This window comes from Rhodnius prolixus, unplaced genomic scaffold, assembly GCF_049639745.1.
Source record: "Rhodnius prolixus isolate KJV_2025 unplaced genomic scaffold, Rpr scaffold_4, whole genome shotgun sequence".
NCBI classification, from domain to species: Eukaryota; Metazoa; Arthropoda; class Insecta; order Hemiptera; family Reduviidae; genus Rhodnius; species Rhodnius prolixus.
In genome coordinates this window covers 48,148,074-48,169,322 of record NW_027411614.1, presented here as the reverse complement: position 1 = coordinate 48,169,322, position 21,249 = coordinate 48,148,074, and the positions used below count along the sequence as shown (strand labels likewise).

Genomic DNA, 21,249 nt, shown 5'->3' with positions numbered 1-21,249 from the left:
ATCTGCGCCAAAAAAGGGCGAAGACCGTTCCTTCGGCCGGAAAGATTATGGCGACTGTCTTTTGGGATTCGCAAGGAATAATCCTCATCGACTATCTGGGTAAAACTATTACAGGTGCATATTATTCATCGATATTGGACCGTTTGAAAACCGAGCTGCAAGAAAAACGCCCACGATTGGCCCACAAAAAAGTCCTTTTCCATCACGACAACGCACCAGCTCACACCTCAGCAGTTGTGGCCGCAAAATTAATGGAAATAGGGTTTCTAACTCGTTTCACATCCCCCCTATTCTCCAGACTTGGCTCCCTCGGACTACTATTTGTTCCCCAATATGAAGAAATGGCTGGCGGGAAAATGATTTTATTCAAACGAGGAGGTGATTGCAGAAACGAATGGCTATTTTTCAGACTTGGACAAATCCTATTATTCGGAAGGGATCAACAAACTAGAGCAGCGTTGGACGAAGTGTATAAGCCTAAAAGGAGACTATGTTGAAAAATAAAAAAGGTTTACCCCAAAAAATTAAGTAGTTTTTATTTTTGCACGGACTTTTCAAACGACCCTCGTACTTGGCTTGTTGTACGTCTTGACAGACAATGCTGTCGCGTTGTCTTGATGGTGAACCCATGACTTGTTCTTCCACAAATCGGGTCGTTTTTTCCTTACTCTTTCACGGAGTTAAGAGATTTCTAGAAAAGTATTTCCTTATTTCAGCACGATGTGTACATGATTACAAACTGCTTAATGTTGATGAAAGAATTATCTGCAAGCTTGAAGTCAATTTTTTTAACTTAGAACTTTGAAAATTACACAGTAAGTGAGGAATCGTTTGAGTATGCTTTCCCTCCATGTGTAGACTTTACAGATGAGCTTCAAAAACAGAGTTTTGTAAACTTAAAAACATTTTTCCATTAACCTGTGTCTGACGTCAAACCAAATCTCTATTACGGTGCGTTCGACGTGTACGTATACTCGTTGTGAAAAATATAAAATTGCCATTAACTACAAAAAAAACTCGTAATTTTAATAAAATCCAATAAGAATATTATTTGGTGGGATGTTTCCTTTATCATTACCAATAGAACTGCCAAGTATTTTATACGGGGGGGGGATGGTGGGAGTCAGCCAAATGATAAGTGGTTGGTACATGTTTGGTCTCCGCATTAGAGATTGGAAATTACGGACACACAAATAGAAGCTCTCAACCCTTGTGCAATGCCCGTTTTTTATCTCTTAGTTAAGAGATTCAGACCTCAGTACGAGCATGATTTCATTTTGCACAGAATTCAAAGCTCTTTTCTTCCTTGTAAAAAAGCTCTTGCGTCCGTAGTTAGCTAAAGCAATGCATACGTGAAGCGGTGCAAGATTTTTGAATGAGCACAGAATGCTCTGTAATCTGTAAGCCTCTAGAGATTGCAGAAAAAGTCGCTTGCAGTGACTGTTTTGCCAGGTTCGACGTGTATACACGTCATTGACTGATTTTAATTCCGCACACCGTGGGAGGGTTTTTAAACTAAATTCCACGTTTAACTGGTTAAGGTCCAATAACAATAATTGACAGTCTTCAAATCTTCAGCAGCTTCAAAAAATTTAATAATCAATACTTTTTACGAACTAATTAGAACTTTTAAACTTTTAAGTTTAAATTAGAGCGATCCTAATTAAATTTCAAAGTGAAAGAGACAGGAAGTGAATACGTAAAGTTTGAAAACAGACATCAAACAAGTACTAGTTTGACTAGTGGAGGAGTCAACTGAAATACGATACACTCTACTAATTGCTTAAATTTCCCCCACCCACAAAGCTCTCCCCACCCAAACTGGCCAATTATCCAAACAACAAACTGACAAACCTACAAAACTTGTATTCTGTATATAAATAAAACTAAAAACAATTAAAACTTCTAAACAAGGAATTTAACAGGAAGACAATTTTCAGTAAAACTTTTTGTTTTCAAATCCCGCACCAAAATTAGGATCGACCAATTATTATTAAGGTGTACTAATGGAGCCGTGTGATAGGCTGCCCTAAAAGCTAAGCTAAAGGGCAGATTTCCGCCTGCCCTGTAGCAAATTTCCCTAGACTAATTTGTCCAGACCTGCTAAGCTAATATGTATTGTGGTACTGGGTTCGATTCGCGGTCTTAGGCCTTGGATTTTATTTAATGGTTAATATGAGAACTTTATAGTAAAGTATATTTGCTAGGCGGTTATAGGCTAGTCCGCAAAGCTAAGTTATATTGCGGTACTAGTCTAGCCCTTGGATTGTATTTAATGTTTAATAAAGGAAATTTACAGTAAAGTATGTTTGCTAGTCGCCTCCGTCCTCGACACCTAATTGGTAGTTAGACGTTAAGCCCCGCCTGAAAAAATAGGCGATTACTTTACTTTCGTAAAAGCCCTTTTGAAAAACCCCATTTAGTAAATTGGTAATTTTAAACAGCTCTACCAGTAAAAGTAAAGTAATCGCCTATTTTTTTTCAGGCGGGGGTTTAACGTCCAACTACCAATCAGGTGTCGTGGACTGAAGCGGAAATAAAAATGTAGTCATACGCCAGAATTCGAACTGTGAATTTCCCGTTTTACAAAACCACGCAGCTCCTGACCACTTGACCAACCAGCCGCCCCAACAAGTCTCCTAGTATGCAAGACATACAGACCGTACCTTGTACTGAAATTTAACGGCAAGCTTAAGCATTCCCAACCAAATGACCAAAATGGAATTTTCTGGGCAATGTGTCAAAGCAGGAAAACCGTTTTGAGAACCAGTTTAATTGAAATCGTTGCATCCATTTTTCAAGAAAATCTTTGAAGCGAAAAATCCATTGCCGAAGTAGGTGTGTATTTAAAGTAATGTAAAGTAATCGCCTATTTTTTTCAAGTGGGGGTTTAACGTCCAACTACCAAATTAGGTGACGTGGACGGAGGCGTTTAGCGAACATACTTTACTGTAAATTTCTTTTATTAATAAAATTAAATATAGTCCAAGGCCTAAGACCGGGAATCGAACCCAGTACCACAATACATATTAGCTTCGCAGGTCTCAGTAGTGTGTATATATTCTGCGGCCGGATACTGATCGCTACATTCCCAATTTCGGTCAAATTTCAGCTTTCTGCGTTTTTTTTTTTCAACAATTTTCATCCATTATGATAGAAAACTTAGTAAGAATAAGTGAAAATAACTTTGGTGCTCATAAATGAGTAGCGACACGGTGAGTTGTGAAGAGTTTAGGATCAGAATTCTTTTCGTATATCACTTAAATGTAAAAGATAATCTACCTGGTGTGATGTGGTAATCTACAAATTATAGAGTACTAAGAAAGAGATTTTTAACTACTAGTATTTACACAGAATAGTTTGTGGAGATGGTTGTTGAGACTGTAGGAAGAAGATTGGAGCGGAAGGTTGATGACACGACTTGTCTATCAACAAGTTGAGGGCGAGGTGCTGGGCCACCACTTCCAGTAGCTAGCTGCTGCTGTAGCTGCTGTTGCTGTTGCTGGTGTATTTGTGGCTAGAAGTACTCTCTGCTGGCTAGGAGTAGAATTTGTTCCCATATAAAGTGTAGACAACAAATTTCTTTTACTGTACTCCACTTGCTGTAAGACATCACTCCTAACTGACTAGCCTGCCTTACTCACCAGATACGCTACAGCCTGCTCTTTTTGTAACTAATCTAATTTCTTTCTTCTTTTTCTTTTCTTTTGTAATAATTGTAAGAAATCTGATGAAGCCGCAATCACACGGATTCTTCAATTAGAAACCTTTTTTGGGAGCCCTATTTTGGGGTTTCCAAGTGCCTTAAGACTGTGGCCATCAAACTATGGGTGCAGAGTAGATCTCAAGAGTTGGTGGTTGGCCATCACTGGACGGACAGAGACAGGCCAAGAAGTTCATTTTGGGCTATTCGCCAAAGCTGACTACAGATTTAATCTGCAGGATAATTGTAGGCCTATTAACTAGGCTATTGCAGGCTCAGAGAACAACACATGCATCGCATGGGCTTGGCAGATGAGACAGCCTTTGTAGGTTCTGTCAGGAAGGAGGAGAAGGAAACGGCATTGCACGTGTTGTGACAGTTGCAAGGGGCTCTTGTCTGACTAAGGATGATACTCCTCGGGGAGGAAAAACCAAGACCCTGAGAACTTTACCCTAAAGCCGCTCTCCAGAATTAAGAGTCTCAATTAAACGTACAGAGGGCAAGCTCCAGAGTAGCACAATAGGCCTTTAAGGCCGCCCTACTAGGATCTAATCTAATCGAATTTAAACAACCCCTACACATATGGGGCTGTAAGTGATACATTTTCTTCGGATTTCCCAATGTGTAGGAGACCACTTCTATCAGCCTTACGAGGCATCATGGCTTAAAGAAGTTCACACTCTTTTCTTCAGAATACGAGATACTGAGGAGGAAACACCCTGCAGCGGATTTTCTGCCATGTGTGGAGATTTTTTTCATTTTCGAACTAAAAGTGTTCATACACTACGTGAAACTTTTCTTTTAAAAAAATCTCATGATTCAGAACCCTAAATGGTGTATTTGCGATGAATTTTAGACCTATAAAATGGATACTTCAAATTACTTTTAGTTACAAAAAACAAAAAACTGTCAATATATTAATAATATTGATCAAGATTAATTATTGATCTCAATTACATTATTACCTGAATTGAAAAAATACCTAATAATACTGTTACTCACCACAAATACCCGACATGCACAATTATTGTAACCGTGTACTCACCTAGAACAAAAAAACCAGAACATTAGATAAGATTTATCAGCTCAATCATGGTTAATGAAATGATGCAGATATTATCTGCTAGTGCAAAACTATATTTACCTACAAAAAATTACTGTCAATGAATAAACTTGCAGGAATACAGGGAATAAGAGTGGAAAAGAAGGAGTTTTGGCTTCCATTAGAGTTTTTAAAGGATGATGTTCGCTTAAGAGATTAGATTTCTGGCCCTCCTCCAAGGTCCTCCCTCCTTCAAAGCAGCCCAAATACAGGCGACCTAAAATCCTACTACAGAGGTACTCCTCGACTTACGACGTTGATCCGTTCCTACGCGGCGTCGTAAACCGTTTTTTCGACGTAAATGGGAACATACGTAAACTGTACCATATGTTATACAGTACAGTAAAGTACTGTATTACCATAATAACAGTACAGTACTGTAAGCACTTAGCCTACCCTAACACAGTACCCTACATAATTATCAAAGAAACACATAAAATACTGTACAGTACGTTTAATAATGAAATGAAACAGTAATAAAAAAGCAGTAGTGTACTTTACGATATCTAATTTCACTTCCATGGTGATGGCCTTCGATGCACTGCCATCACAGAAGAGTCTGGCCTTACACGTTTGGGAGCCATAATGAAGGGCGAAAAGTGACCGTGACAACGATGTTAATGGCGTACTGGTATGCTGGTGACGCTGTCTTCCTCGGTCCCGTGGCCGCTGCACACCAAATCATGTATAGTAGTTCGCGGGCTTTTCATAGTACATACTGTACAGTACTGTACTGTAAATGAGAGTTTCGTAACCACGAAACGTCGTAACTCGAGACCGTCATAACCCGAGGACTACCTGTATCTCCTTGCAGGTTAAAATGGAGTTTTCTGAATCGTGTTTTTTCAGCGACTTGGAAGATAAAAGGAATGTTAAGGTCAGTGTAGATTGGAAGAGGATTGAGTCCTTTCGGAGATTGGAGCGTTTGGTTGAACCCCACAGCTCTATTCCATACGCCCAGATGGGTTTCAAAGTAGAAGTATAAATCAGTCTTTTCTTGTCTACAAAGAGTTTTGATCTATCGTCTAAGAATCGATTGTGTCGCTAGCGTGTGTTTAGTTCAGTTCATTTTAGTCTAGTGTGGGGGTAACCATATAAAATTAAATTTCTAAAATTTATCCAATTATCTCAATTTCTTCAAATTGCATTAAAAATATGGTTGATTTCAGTATGAAATATACAAGTTATTTTGCAGCACTTATTCTGTACTTAAATAAGCTCATTACAGAGAAGTACAATATTCAGGTAGATCGTTAGGGAGACGTTTTACTGGGATAAAATTGAAGAGGCCGTCACAGCTTGCTCAGGAAAATACCATATTAAGGGAAACTAAAAGTAGTAACTTCCTTCTCCAGGAACCATGGTTTCCAATAAAGCTCTACAAGAGATTGAACAGGCCAGAACAATGGTCTAACCCATGGTTCTGTCTACCACAGGAACAGAATACTCACAGAGGACTTCCCACTATATGTGCAGACATTCGCACAGTATACTGTGATGATTACCACTGTTGCCAACCAACTGTGTACACGTACATACAAACTCAGTACAATAAAGGGGACACCACTTTACCAACGGAAGAGGAAAAAAGGATTCACGGGACGTAAAGTTTTATACCTTTTTTAGTGTATCGTACGTTCGTCTTTTCAGTTTTACCATCATCAGACACAACAGTGGAAAACAGCGAGGAAATAGCATTGAGAAATGGTGGAAATGACGTTATAACGTTTACTATAGAGTAAGATGTCTCAGTTTGGTACGGAGATACTGTAATACTCTGGTACTAACTGTGCGGCAATTCTTACATCCTACAGCTGGCCGTACAATTGCCAGTGCTTGCTAGATACTCCACTATTGCTATCAAGGAGCATTATCAGAACCTAAACTATCGCCGCCATTATGCTCTTTGTCTCGCAAGCAGAAAATATTCATATCATCCAGCATTAACTTTAAATCTTATTTTTTTTAAAATTATTTGTTGTCCACAATAATAACAATCCAATTTTTAAATGAAGGAAGGCATTAATGACAGTTTTTGATACGCTAAAAAAAATGCATATTCACATAAAAGCGTAATAAAATCGTTAAAAACTAAAACATTTATTCACTTCCGGTTTGCAGATTTCCCTTAAAATTTAGATTAATTAGTATTAAAAATGAAATAGCAAGTACGTAAATACAATGTACCGCGAAATGACAAATTGTAGAGAAGCCCCCAGCGCCTTCAAAATATTTGAATAACCCCTTTCACCCAGAAGTGATGTTTGGCGACAAATTTGGGCGCCACGGTAGCCGAGCGGTTTGATGCGAGACCCGCAAAGCTAATATGTATTGTTGGTTTAGTGGATTCGATTCCCCCGGTCTATAGGCCTTGGATTGTATTTAATGGTTAATATAAGGAATTTACAGTAAAGTATGTTTGTTAGCCGGTTATAGGCCAGACCAGCAAAGCTAACATGTATTGCGGTATTAGTCTAGCCCTTGGATTTTCTTTAATGGTTAATAAAAGAAATTTACAGTAAAGTTTGTTTGCTAGTCGCCTCCGTCCACGACACCTAATTGGTAGCTGGAAGTTAAGCCCCGCCTGAAAAAATAGGCGATTACTTAAGTTTACTAAACAAATTTCCCATTGAACAAAATTTCGAATAAAAGTTGCGGAAGTATGAAAAAAAAAAACGTACTTTTAAAGAAAATTTCATCAAATTTATCCAAAGTCATAGTTTTCGAGTAAATATTGATTAGAGTAATACCGCCAGAAGCCTGGACTTGTAGTAGCAACATCAAGAAACTCCAGGACAACGCAAAACCAATTTCCCTGAGACTCGCAACAGACTCTCCATCACGCACTAGTATTGACTCAATCCACGGAGTCTGCATCCATTATCCCCAGGTACACTTCTATATCCATAATCGTCAACTGAAACTCCTTTCCATCCTAGACTACCATCCAAAATCCACTCTGTCGCGCGTCATAGCCTCCTACAGATCCTTCTACAACATACAGACACAGAAGACAAAAAAAAACATATCCTACTCTAACTCTCTACATTAGCTGCAGTTTTTCCTCTCCTTTTTTCCCTGCATTCCTATCCTCCTCACCTAACTTTTCTCTTTTTTCACTAGTTAAGAAGGCTGAAATGTACGAGGGTCGTTTGAAAAGTCCGTGCAAAGTCAGAGAGATAGCACCACTGGCGCGTATCGAGGTTATGTTTAGTTAGTAGTATCTCTTGGAAGAACACACACCAAGTTTCAGCCAGATCGGTCTATTTCATTGTGTTTGGCATTCGTTTGAATCGAGGAAGTCGAGTGATTTTCAAAAAATGGACGAAAAAGAATTTCGTGTGTTGATTAAACACTACTTTATGAAAGGCAAAACGCCTCAGGAGACTAAAGAGAAGCTTGATAAACATTATGGTGACTCTGCACCTTCGATTAGAACAGTTTATAAGTGGTTTCAAAATTTTCGGAGTGGCCATATGGGCACAAGTGACGCTGAACGTTCTGGACGCCCTGTTGAGGTTACTACTCCAGAAATCATTGATAAAATCCATGATATGGTGATGGATGACAGAAGAGTGAAGGTGCGTGAGATTGCTAGTGCTGTGGGCATCTCGAATGAACGGGTACATAATATTTTGCATCAACATTTGGACATGTCAAAGCTATCCGCAAGATGGGTGCCGCGATTGCTCACGCTTGACCAAAAACAAAATCGTGTGAAGTGTAGCAAGGACGGTTTGCAGCTGTTCCAGAAGAATCCGCAGGACTTTAAGCGTCGTTTCGTCACTGTGGATGAAACATGGATACATCACTACACTCCTGAGACCAAAGAACAATCTAAACAATGGGTTACCAAGGGGGAATCTGCGCCAAAAAAGGCGAAGACCGTTCCTTCGGCCGGAAAGATTATGGCGACTGTCTTTTGGGATTCGCAAGGAATAATCCTCATCGACTATCTGGAAAAGGGTAAAACTATTACAGGTGCATATTATTCATCGTTATTGGACCGTTTGAAAACCGAGCTGCAAGAAAAACGCCCACGATTGACCCACAAAAAAGTCCTTTTCCATCACGACAACGCACCAGCTCACACCTCAGCAGTTGTGGTCGCAAAATTAATGGAAATAGGGTTCCAATTCGTTTCACATCCCCCCTATTCTCCAGACTTGGCTCCCTCGGACTACTATTTGTTCCCCAATATGAAGAAATGGCTGGCAGGAAAAAGATTTTATTCAAACGAGGAGGTGATTGCAGAAACGAATGGCTATTTTTCAGACTTGGACAAATCCTATTATTCGGAAGGGATCAACAAACTAGAGCAGCGTTGGACGAAGTGTATAAGCCTAAAAGGAGACTATGTTGAAAAATAAAAAAGGTTTACCCCAAAAAATTAAGTAGTTTTTATTTTTGCACGGACTTTTCAAACGACCCTCGTATTAAACATTTATATTTCTGTATTTATTCCATTCTATTCTGATTAGAGTAATAAAACGGCACTTCCGCTTTGACCAAAGTCGTGTACCGAAACTATATATGAATCCTAAACATCCGGCAAATGGATGTTAACTGGATACTGGATACTGGACCCAGAGATACAGACACATTGTTGCTGTTTCAGAAAAAGTCAGTTTTGCCAACATGATTCTGAGGATGTCAACTTCCGCTAACATACCGACAAATATCGGATAGCCCAATGGATTGGCTATTTACATTAAAAAAAAATAAAAAAATTGTTAGTTACCTGTCTCACAGGAGCGGAAGGGCTTTGAAAACCACGATAAATTTACTCGCACAACTAGGGGGTAAGATAAATAAAAATGATTAAAAAAAAAAAATTATTAAATATTACAATTTAAATAGATAAATACAGGGAACTGAAGTATTTATGAGTCCCCGTGAAGGTTATCGGTCCCCAGAAAAGTCGATACCATTTTATTGTCGGTGTTATAGCGTGTTTACAATACAAAGAATTATTTATTGAACTTTATTACACTATTAACCAAGTCACAGTATATAATGAACCCAATAGTAAAAAAACTACAACTACGAACACACTATTTCTCAGAAAATGGAACTAATAAGTTGGTTATCCATTTAACTGTCACATAAAGTGTAATAATAATGGCCGTTTTGCTCTCTAGTTTTTTTTTTATTATTATTACAGGCTGAGAAATAGTTAGCTTTTCTTTGTTGACGTACGGATTTTCTAACATAATTGGCGCTTTTCACGTAGTTAATTATCAAACGTATCTAAGTTCGTCTGGGGAAGAAAATGGAACTTTAAAAAAAATCAGTGTCTACTTTGTCTACATTTATTTGATCGACCCAATTCTATAAAAAAAAAGATAATATTATTTCGTTTTTAATTTTTTTTTTTAATTTATTTTTAAACTCTCGAAACAGGAAATAATCGAACAGATTTTTCGATTTATGTTTTACAGTCGGAAATGTCCGTATTGAGTAGTAAAGTTGCTTTTATTTAATTTCTCTCACTTTGTTGGTCTGTATATACTCGTACATATACAGGGTGTATGCAGGCGCCACGGTAGCCGAGCGGTTAGAGGCGAGACCTGCGAAGCTAATATGTATTGTGGTACTGGGTTCGATTCCGGTCATAGGCCTTGGATTTTATTTAATGTTTAAAAATGAGAAATAGTAAAGTATGTTTGCTAGACGCCTCCGTCCACGACACCTAATTGGTAGTTGGACGTTAAGCCCCGCCTGAAAAAATAGGCGATTACTTTACTTTACTTTACTTACAGGGTGTATACGGAGGAGTGGTCGAAACTTCGGGACGTGATTCAGCAGCTCAAATGCAACAAAAAAATATTCTATTCACTTACTTTATTTTTTACTTCCGCCAACAACATTAACTGAATTTTTCACATTATGCAGAAATGCTATCTTTGCAAGGACACTACTGTACTCTGAAGTAGGGATAATTTTATTGTTAATTTTCATTTCGATGTATTGTATACATTTGGTCATTAATAAATTATGTTTGAGGTATCAAAACTGCCTTTTTGCTAAACACAGCAACGTGTGAACGGGTACAGCTAGTTAAATAATGATTGTGAAAAACTAAAATGGTTACTTTTCTTTTTGTTCCTTCTCCAAAAATTGAGTAAATTAGTAGTGAAAAGTCTTTTACGCAAAATCCCAGTTTTCTGCATTTAAACCCCTCTCTGTTCGGGGTAGGGTTTTATTAAAAACCAAAAAAATCCATATGGTTTTGAAGCTCAATAAATGCGTAACATTTTCTCAAAATTATGTGGCTCCTTTGATTCATTAATCATTGAAAAAATGCAGATGAAAATTTTAATAGAAATCATCGAGAACGAATGTTTTAGACATTTAAGTAAAAATTTTATTGTTATAAGAAACGTTTTGAGGCTCTGTATTGAGCAAATTTATAGGAAATTTAATGCACTTTCGTTTGGAATAAGCAGATTTGTTGTAGGATAAAGGATAGAAAAGTTACGGCCCTTTTTATGGTGAAAAAAGGCGAATATCGACGGTAAAGTTAAAAATGCAAATATCTTGGGACACTATTGAGAATCGGGCCAAAGTGAAAAGAATATTTTTTCAATAGGATGAAAAGAATAACTGCCAGTTTCAGTCATTATATATTTTAATTATGCTGAGCTTTCGACCTAGGGGACTAGGTCCAGCTTCAGGGCTGTGGAACATGTTTACAGTGTGGTAAATATAATTATTGCTAATTCGGATTAATCGGGATCATGTTGAGTCATCATAAGAACACCTGGATCGGCGCCGAAACAAAAGTTAATTTTCGGTGGCGACATGAAAATTTTTTTTGTCTTCCGATGTAACATAATTGTAGGCATGGCAGCAACTCGTTTATACCTGATTTTCTTGAAGGGTCATTTTGTACGAATGTATGTAAAAACCCTAAATATGGCGCAATTAGTGCTGAATTTCTTGGGATTTACCACGGTCTTACAAAAGACCATGAAATTTACTTACTGATGAGTCTACCTATGCACCCGTATAATACAAACATATGTACTTATATATACACATATATGTACATTCATAGGTACAAATGTACTGTGTAATACTTTGTATTCGGTTTAACCGGGATTTCAGTTTTCCGGGGTGGGTATAGCCGGAGGTCAGCCCGGTTAATCGAGGTTGTACTGTACCTGAGGAGTTCTGTATGAGCGTGATTGTAGTTTCACACTGTTAGAAAGGTAAGGAGAAAGTTGGTTTTCTCACCAGATCCATCCTTTTTTACATTTTAATTGTGGCAAACCCACAGGAGAAAGAAAACACCACCAACTGTTTAGCAGAAAAATCAGAAAGAAGCTTTGATAAAAGATTTACGATCGGCAGTCAAAAAAACAATCAAGTAAAGAGTACAACTATGAAATGTCATAAAGTTCAATAAGTTGAAAGTAAAAGTAAAGGTAATTAACTGGACACAGGTAATTAGAAAAATTAGAACTAATAACTTCTCATATAACAACAACAACAATAACAATAATAATCATAATAACCATAATCTAGCAGTGTTGATAATTTATCTAATAACTTTAGCTCATTCTGTAGAAATATATAATTATAAGTTAACAATTATACACGTAATGACAAATAATATGACACAGGGAATAGAGACAGAATAAAACGTTTTACAACAAATACCGTTTCCCCCAACGTTTAGGAACAAAACGTGCTGTGTAGTTTTACGACAATAAGGGCCAATTGAATTTTTACAAAATAAAACCTTCGTTTTTTGGGTTCAATGATTCAACATTATTTGGATAGCTAGCTGAAGAATTGGTGAAGGTGATTGTGGAGTTAAATTTCTTATCTAGAAAGGGTTAATAGGTTATGAGCGTCTGACCTGGTTAACTGTAACAATAGTGTCTTCTAAGTAAAGTACAGTAATCGCCTATTTTTTCAGGCGGGGCTTCACGTCCAACTACCAATTAGGTGTCGTGGACGGAGGCGACTAGCAAACATACTTTACTGTAAATTTCTCTTATTAACCATTAAATAAAATCCAAGACCTAAGACCGAGGAATCGAACCCAATAAACCAACAATACATCTTAGCATCTTGCGGGTCTAGTCTCTTAAACGCTCGGCTACCGTGGCGCCCTAATGTCTTCTAGGTTATGGTGAAGATTCTCAACAAAATGCAAACAATTAACACTAGAACTGTAGGGCAAAACTAAGCTCAGATCCACCAGCAAAATCTTCTTTTCATCTAATTTGTGTACATAAGTACAGTGATCCCTCAGTTATCGCGGTTAATAGGGATCAGAGCCGGCCGCGATAAGTGAAAAACCGCGAAGTAGAAGTCACCCTCTCATTTTTAACATACGTACATTTTTAGTGTATGTGTAATATCAATAAGTGTATATGAAACCATATAAGTGCAAATGTTATCATTAGAACATTAAAGAAAAGTTTCAAACATGTAGGTAAATAAAATATTAATAGTATAAATAACATACATAAAATAATGTATAAATGATATTAATATGATACATGTGTGTATAACATACGAGGATGTAACTAAAGTGTACATACTGTAAATATGTTTTTAGAACTCTTTTATTTAGATTTTGAATTGTGTGGGCACTTCCTGGGCCTTCTGCTGGCGTGCGGGCAATTTTCGCACCATAGTTCCTCAATTTTGAATTTTTGAACAATCCGCAATGTACTGAGGCCGCGATAAATGAATGGCGAAGTAGCGAGGGATGACTGTACTTTAACACCCTCGGCTCATTCGTACGGCTACTGAATAGTTTCACGCAGAAGTCCTGGCGAATGATTGGATGTAGTATGCCAAGGTCTATTTTGGAAATCAATGGATACATTTCATTGAAAGCAATGACTTACCTTGAGGCTTCTTTTGAGAGAATGCAAAAGATGACTTGAAAGAAATAATAAAACAGAGCAGCGGCACTGAATCTTAGCTGGATATCTAGACATGAAGGTAAATGAGAAGGCGTAAGAGATTTATCCAGACCATAAATTGGTCGATTCCCAATTTTAGACAAAGAAATTTTTGGTACAACATAATTAGGGAATGAGAAATAGGGAAGATGGCGCTAGTTTTCGACCTGCGCCCAATCTCGAAAGATTTATTGATTACATCAAACTCAGGAATCCTTTAAAGCTAAATAAAAATATATATTCGAAGAAAATGGTAGAGGTTGTACATGCCCTATGGGAGCAGTTGGACAGGATTACCAAGACAGGAATTGAAGGAGTCAGAGTAACAAAAGGGCCCACTAATTACGACTTAATAGAGAGAGAGAGAGAGAGAGAGAAACAGGTTAGAGGGAATCTATCCTTGAGTGACCTGAGAAGATACATTAAGGACAGGATTCGTGTTAATGCGCCAGCCAGCTCGGATGTCTAGTTTTGATTTAATCGTGTGGTGAGATGGTCCTCCCTAGGTCCAGCGCCATTTGTAATAATTGTAAATCATTACCGCAGAATTCACTAGCGGTGCGACACATTACCCACGTTGGGAAACCCTCCCGGAGAAAAGGAGGAAGAAAAGACCCTACTTCAAGGCTATTAGCCCAAAATAACAGATTTGTTTCCGATATATATAGCTTGAAATTTCTAATCATAATCGTGACGTTTCAACTACATCATCATCAGTTGCCCATAGTCATAGCTCGTCTTGCTCACTAGCAATGTGTATCGCATTCAGTCCTTGCGGTCAGACACGGTTCTGTAGTAAATTGAATGATCACGTTTTTTCATGTATATCGCGAACTAAGATTACATATGTGTGTATCAGTAATGTACATGAAATACACTGGAATAAGCGCGCGTGTGTATGGATGGGGTTGTAATAATATTGAAGGATGCGTGGGCGAAATTGTAGGCCGACTGTACTCAGCGTCAATACACGATATACAACTTAATCTCCATCTAAAATCCATATAATAAATTGTAAATGACGTCACAAATTGTTCACCACCAAAAAAAAGTTCACCTTTCCAATTCTGTGACTTCCTATTGGTTCTAGTTTGAGGAAGTGAGTTTACATCGAAAAATCTGGTTTGAGTCCTGGTGTTTGTGAAAAAAAAGTTATTTACGTAAATAGTGTATAATGTAGAGTTTAAAAAAAAAGTAAAGTAATCACCTATTTTTTTCAGGCAGGCTTAACGTCCAACTACCAATTAGGTGTCGTGGACGGAGGCGACTAGCAAACATACTTTACTGTTTTCTCATATTAACCATTAAATAAAATCCAAGGGCTAGACTAGTACCGCAATACATCTTAGCTTTGCGGGTCTAGCCTATAACCGCCTAACATACTTTACTGTAAATTTCTTTCATTAACCATTAAATACAATCCATGGGCTAAGACCGGGGGAATCGAACCCACTAAACCAACAATACATGTTAGCATTGCGGGTCTAGCCTCTAACCGCTCGGCTACCGTGGCGCCTAACTCAAGGTATACATATAATATGTTTCCACTAAAATCTCCATGTTTATTTTATTTTTTTAAATTTGACTTTACTGACACAGTTTCTCTCAGTAAGAGTAAATAAATAAAATATAAGTCCAAATGATGAACTTACGAGAATTGTTAAATTTGTTTAAATAATTAGACAAGTTGGTGTACACTGTTTAGCAACACACGAGAAATAAATTACCATGTTTGTGAACTGAACAAATGGTACACATGTCTACCATGTGTCCAATTTGGTTCAGACTGTCGTTCTTTTATATATTTACAAAATAATCATCTAATTACAAAATGCTCTAGCTGAACCGTTATTTTCAAACATTATAATAAAATTACACATAATGAGAATATAGCAGCGAATTGCGATAATTAGATTTAAGCAGGCTGATTCTCCTGGCAGGCTGCTGTCTGCTATCACAATTTCACAAGTCCCTCAGTCACCAGTTTTTAATAATTTAGCTAATAAACATGGAGCTTAATTGAATTGAATAATTTATTGTTACCTCACAACAGAAACTTTTTGCATACTTTAGCTGAGAAGGAAGAAACTTTTAACTTTCTTTTAATGCAAACATTAAAACAAACAAAAAAATTGCCCATTAAGATTTTTTTAATTAGCAATGGTCTTTCCGACAATTGAAGACATAAGTGGTAACGAGAGTAGACGAGAAGACGAACAATGCTCAGGAGAGAAGATTCTGGGAAGATCTTTTTCTTTTTGGCCATGTAAAACTGAGCAGGTTCTGATGAAACTTGGTGTTCAAGGTTGAGGATCCTGGGGGTTCCTAGGGGAAAAGAAGATGATGAAATAAGAGGAGGAAGAGCGAAGCTCTGGGAAGCGATGATTTTAGGACTTCCGGTGGCGAGGAAGGCTTGACAAGATAAACCATCATAAATACTGTGGGTTGAACTGCTTGAAATTAGTTCCGAAATTATAAGCATTGTGAATAGTATGTACAATAATGCTACAAAAGAAGGCGCCACGATAGCCGAGTGGTTAAGAGGCGAGACCTGCAAAGCTAATATGTATTATGTGTTACTGGGTTCGATTCCCCCAGTCTAGGCCTTGGATTTTATTTAATGGTTAATATTTTTTTATTTTTAAATTTATTTGTTATGTTACACCAGCGCTAGATACGCCATAAGTAACAATGACAATAGCCTGACACCACTACAAACTCACTAATTGAGGGGAGAAGTTACCCAGTGATAACACTCCCTTAGTCATCTCCAGGATTAGCTACTCTCCTCAGAAGAAAGAAAATCGCGAGGCCACTGGCTGATTTTAATCGTCTGGGAGGATGATCTGGATGGTGATGAGATGATAAATGGCGGACAAAAGAATTGGAATGATAGTGCAAGTTCTGATGAAAACCTTTATAGCGAGTTCGTGCAACCTGGACCTAAAAACGATATTGTGTGGATGGTTTGATTTGAAACGTAAAATGGAGCTGGTTTAACGATAGTGCGGAGAATTTTAGAGTGAAGCGATTGAATTCGTTGAAGATTGGAGCGTTTCCTTGAACCCCACAGTTTAATACCGTACGTCCAGGCGGGTTTTAGTATAGAAGTATAAATCAGTCGTTTGATATTAAGTTAAAGATTAGTTCGTTGGTCAAGTTGTCTTTTAAGTAGTCGATAACGCCTGTTTACTTCAGTTCGCTTAAGTCGTGTGTGTGTGGGTGATGGTTAATATTAGAAATTTATTTATTAGTAAAGTATGTTTGATAGTCGCCTCCGTCCACGACACCTAATTGGTAGTTAGACGTTAAGCCCCGCCTGAAAAAATAGGCAATTACTTTACTTTTAAAGCTACAAAAGAAGTTATGTTCTTTGAGTGAGGAAATTCTACTCCATTTCCGCTGTTTTCTTTCCCCTATATATGTTTTTAAATATCTTTGCTATATTCTAACACAGACTTAGGGGTTAAGGAAGTGTCACAAAGAAAAAGATAGCAGGAATTAAATATTTAATTGCGACCGTGCGACCCTAAGAGTTCTTGAACTGGAGAAGTTATTTAGGATTATTCGTTCGATATACAAGTTAATCCCAATAGCCCCCGAAAACGGAAATGGAAAACGGCAGAACTTCTAATGGTCTTGACCGGAACTTCTTAATCATCGAATTAATGTATACTGTAATCTATTTCGGTAAAGATGGTCCATAGGCCTGAAGATGACATAGTCGTCCCTAGATAGGAAGCTCTTAGAATAATGAATCTTCACCCCAAAAAAGGATGAACTGAATTCAACAGAAATATTGGGATTACCTTTAAGCAGGAAGCAGTGCTTATGATTAAGGTTCAGACCCTAAACTGTGCAAATCAATGATTCTATATGGGCTACAGGAATGGAGATTATAGTCTTATTCTTAGCACCAACCAAAGCAAGCTATTCTTTAAATCTAGCCATGAGGATTACTAAGCAAAAAAATGAGCAAATATAAGGCCCGTGCCCTTAATGCATAAAACTGCATATAGTTGCAGAACGTCTGCATTGCAGACTGGAACTAATGTGACACAAACATTAAGTGGTATGATAGATGAATAAGTTTCTTTTATATCTGCAACACCATCATGAGATGCTTGGGACAGCAACATCTTGCCTGAAAGATGCAGCATAAGCTATAAAAACACGGAATGAGAAATTTCTCATCTCCCATGTTAGACGCTTGATTCAGATGCTGTGAAAAGAAACAAACAATCCAAAAGTCACGGTTACTATCACAAAAGTAAAAATCAATCTCATGAATTCTTTTTGATGGTTTGAAACACAGGTCGATTTTTTTCCACGAGTTATTTATTCGACTGTAGATAGTTTTTACAATCTTCATGTAGACATGCGCATTGCATAAGTGAACGAAGTGGAAAACCTTGGCGACTCGAAGGAATTATGCCGGCTGTTCATAGCAGTTTGATTTATGATTAATAAAGATTTCTTGCAAAATGATTACTCTTCAATCGAATATCAGTGATGGTTACGAACATAACGCCCAAAATGGCGATTTAGAGGGCCCGCCTCCAAACTCTTACTTCTAAAAAAACTCTTTATAGAATTTGCCAAGAAAAATTTTCACAGAAATAATAAATTCGAGTATAGAATGGAAAAAAAAAACGTAGAACGTTAATTTTGAGAAAATCTATAGTGAAAAACCCACACCTGCTACTTCCGGCAAAGAATTTTCTGTAAAACTAACGTTTTATTATTTTTGCATAATCATTTATTGGTTAGCAGAATGATAGGACGACTATATTTACTATATTAATGTTACTTATTGTACACACTATGTCGTAAGGGCTAAAATATAAGTTTATAGCAAGTCAAGTAGTCGGGCGTGTACACTATATACACTATGTTATCTTGTTATGAATATTAATTACTTTGGAGAATTTAATTAAACAAGAAGATAAACAATAAGGATGGCAGAGCGTAAGAGGAGCTATTAAAATTGGGTCATCCTGCGGTCTCTTTGTTACCGTATGATTGGCCTTCTACAGCAACTTCTCAATAAGTTACATGAACATACATACCTCTTAGTAAATCTAAATAGTTCTACGCATTTGATACTAGTGATCGTTTGTCGTGGTCAGCAGTTACCAAGCAACTGGCCTGAGTGAGAAAGAAATATATCACTTGCAGGAGTTCAATTAGAGAACTTTTTTTTGAATGGGTGAGTTATAAGGCAATATTTTGAGGCCATTAACTGCTTATGCTCCTGATAGCGCAGGAGTTCAATAAGAGTCCTTTTTTTGAATGGGTGAGGTATAAGGCAATATTTTGAAGCCGTTAACTGCTTATGCTCCTGATAGCGCAGCAGTTCAATAAGAGAACTTTCTTTTCGAATGGGTGAGGTATAAGGCAATATTTTGAAGCCGTTAACTGCTTATGCTCCTGATAGCCGATATTATCACACAAAAAGGTACAAAGATACGTTTTAATTACTGTCCATTCGCAGATAACATATAGTGTTAAGTTGACGGCAAAGCGGAGTAACAACAAGATCTGTATTTCAAATATCTAAGGAAACTCAATAAAAGCTTTAATAGCCCAAAATGTTACGAAATGACGTAATAACATTGCGCGCGTATGTATGTCCCTCTCTCCTGATATTCAGGAGCCGAATCTTGAGCTCTTAATTTATTGCTTGAACTTGCTATCCTGGTAGATCAATCGCAATTGCTTATTTCTTTATTTTTGGTTTTATCCCTCTTGATAATGAGAGTTTATTGATCGCATCTAAATGCTTCTAATTCGCTTTTCGGCTCAAGTTTTCCCCAAATTGTAGGAAAAGAATCGCTTTACGCACTAGTCACATAAATAAACTATTTCACATTTCACCATTTACTCAAAAAATTATAATCAATTAAGACAGAATACAATAGGTATTGTACAGCACTATTGTTGGTAGATAATACAGCATTGATGTCTATAGTTATTTTGACGAACGAGAGACTAAAGTGCCCAGTACAGAGGAAAGTAATTTGATGAACAAAACGAGAAAAATATCCTGTAAATATAGAACAGAGTCGAAGGAAGAAAATGAAAAGTTGGCCGAACATGAGAGAGCGATTGATGAAAGAAATAGATAACACTAGCCCCGCACAACACCAATACTATTACAGAGATCTTGAGATACCCATATATATATTGTATATCTCGGTGTAGTGTTCATATAGCCTCTCACTAACACTTACACTTCTGTTATATCAAGTTATATTATTATAAATAATATCATGTGATAGGCAATGTATTGGGTATACCACCACCTTGAAATGCACCGTCTTCTCCTCTACCGTTGTAATTTAAACCAACATGAAACAATCCAGTACTAACTCAAATACAGTGTTACGTATTCAACGTTATCACTTTTCGTATCACATTCCACTTAAATACATAATATCTAGAAAATAAGAGTTCTTTTTTTTTTATGAAACGCTAAAAAAAACACTTTCTTTTACTGGAATTTCCAGTCTTAGTAGTTGTAAACCTTTTTAATATGTAAGGCGTTGTATGAAGATAATGCGGTGAGTGCGGGTGGTAATTTGGAGTATGGAGTCGTGGATCAGGGAGAACATTCTGTTGAAATCTTTACAACTGAGAAGAGATGTCGTCCCACCACTACAAAGCTGAAGACAGGTGTGAACCATCATGACTAGAATACGGAAATATATTCAAACAACTTACGGAGGGGAGAAGTGGTCAGAGTCAGCTGATCTAGCTAGGGATACACCAACTGTTAGCCCCATTGTGTTGCCCCATACTTAAACTGTACCCAAAGACAACAACTGCATCCATTTACTCTAATAGGTACACTGAAACTCTACACATATAGTACGAGTACATACTGTTGTATTTGAGAAGCAATATTCATTGTTTACACCACTTCTAAGTCACCTATACACTATGGAGTTACGGTAAACAGCTAGTTCTCTCACTTTTTAGAGAGATAGCTGGGTCTAGGCTGCAGCTTCTTAGAGAGATATTTGCCTTTTCTATACTTCAGTTACCCCCTAATTATTTGCTTAAACAGGACGTGTTGGACCAAATGTCTGTGTTAGTTTAACTGGTTATCACTATTGTGGTTGATCATTTAGTGCACTTGAAAAGTTGAAACATAAACAGTCTTAAGTCTTATCACAGTTTGTAATAAGAAATCTGTCTTCTATCTTAACTCTCGTTTTTTATTTGCACAGCTACAAAAAACAAAAACCGGATATATGTTGAAAGAAAAGAATTTGTAGAAGAATGATGTGAGAGGCTGTCGTGAAGAGGAAGTCAAAGTATAGCGTGCTTCAATTTATTACCAATCTTTACTTCCACTAGAGAATTAACAATGTACCGTTTCAGAGCCGCTAAACTTCAAAATTATTACTTGGCTGAAGCTGCAAATAATTCAGGATTTTGCTGAATCTTCACGAGTCTTTAGCCTTTCATCTCAATGTGGTCATGTGCACCACAGGAAGTGGACAAGAGGTTAG

General features: G+C 37.3%; 1 protein-coding gene across 2 annotated transcripts in view; it reads right to left on the bottom strand.

The window, feature by feature from the left end:
- The window catches only part of tai (basic helix-loop-helix family member taiman), a 362,580-nt gene that overhangs the window by 213,839 nt on the left and 127,492 nt on the right, over positions 1-21,249 (bottom strand). The gene's annotated exons all lie outside the window — the stretch shown is intronic.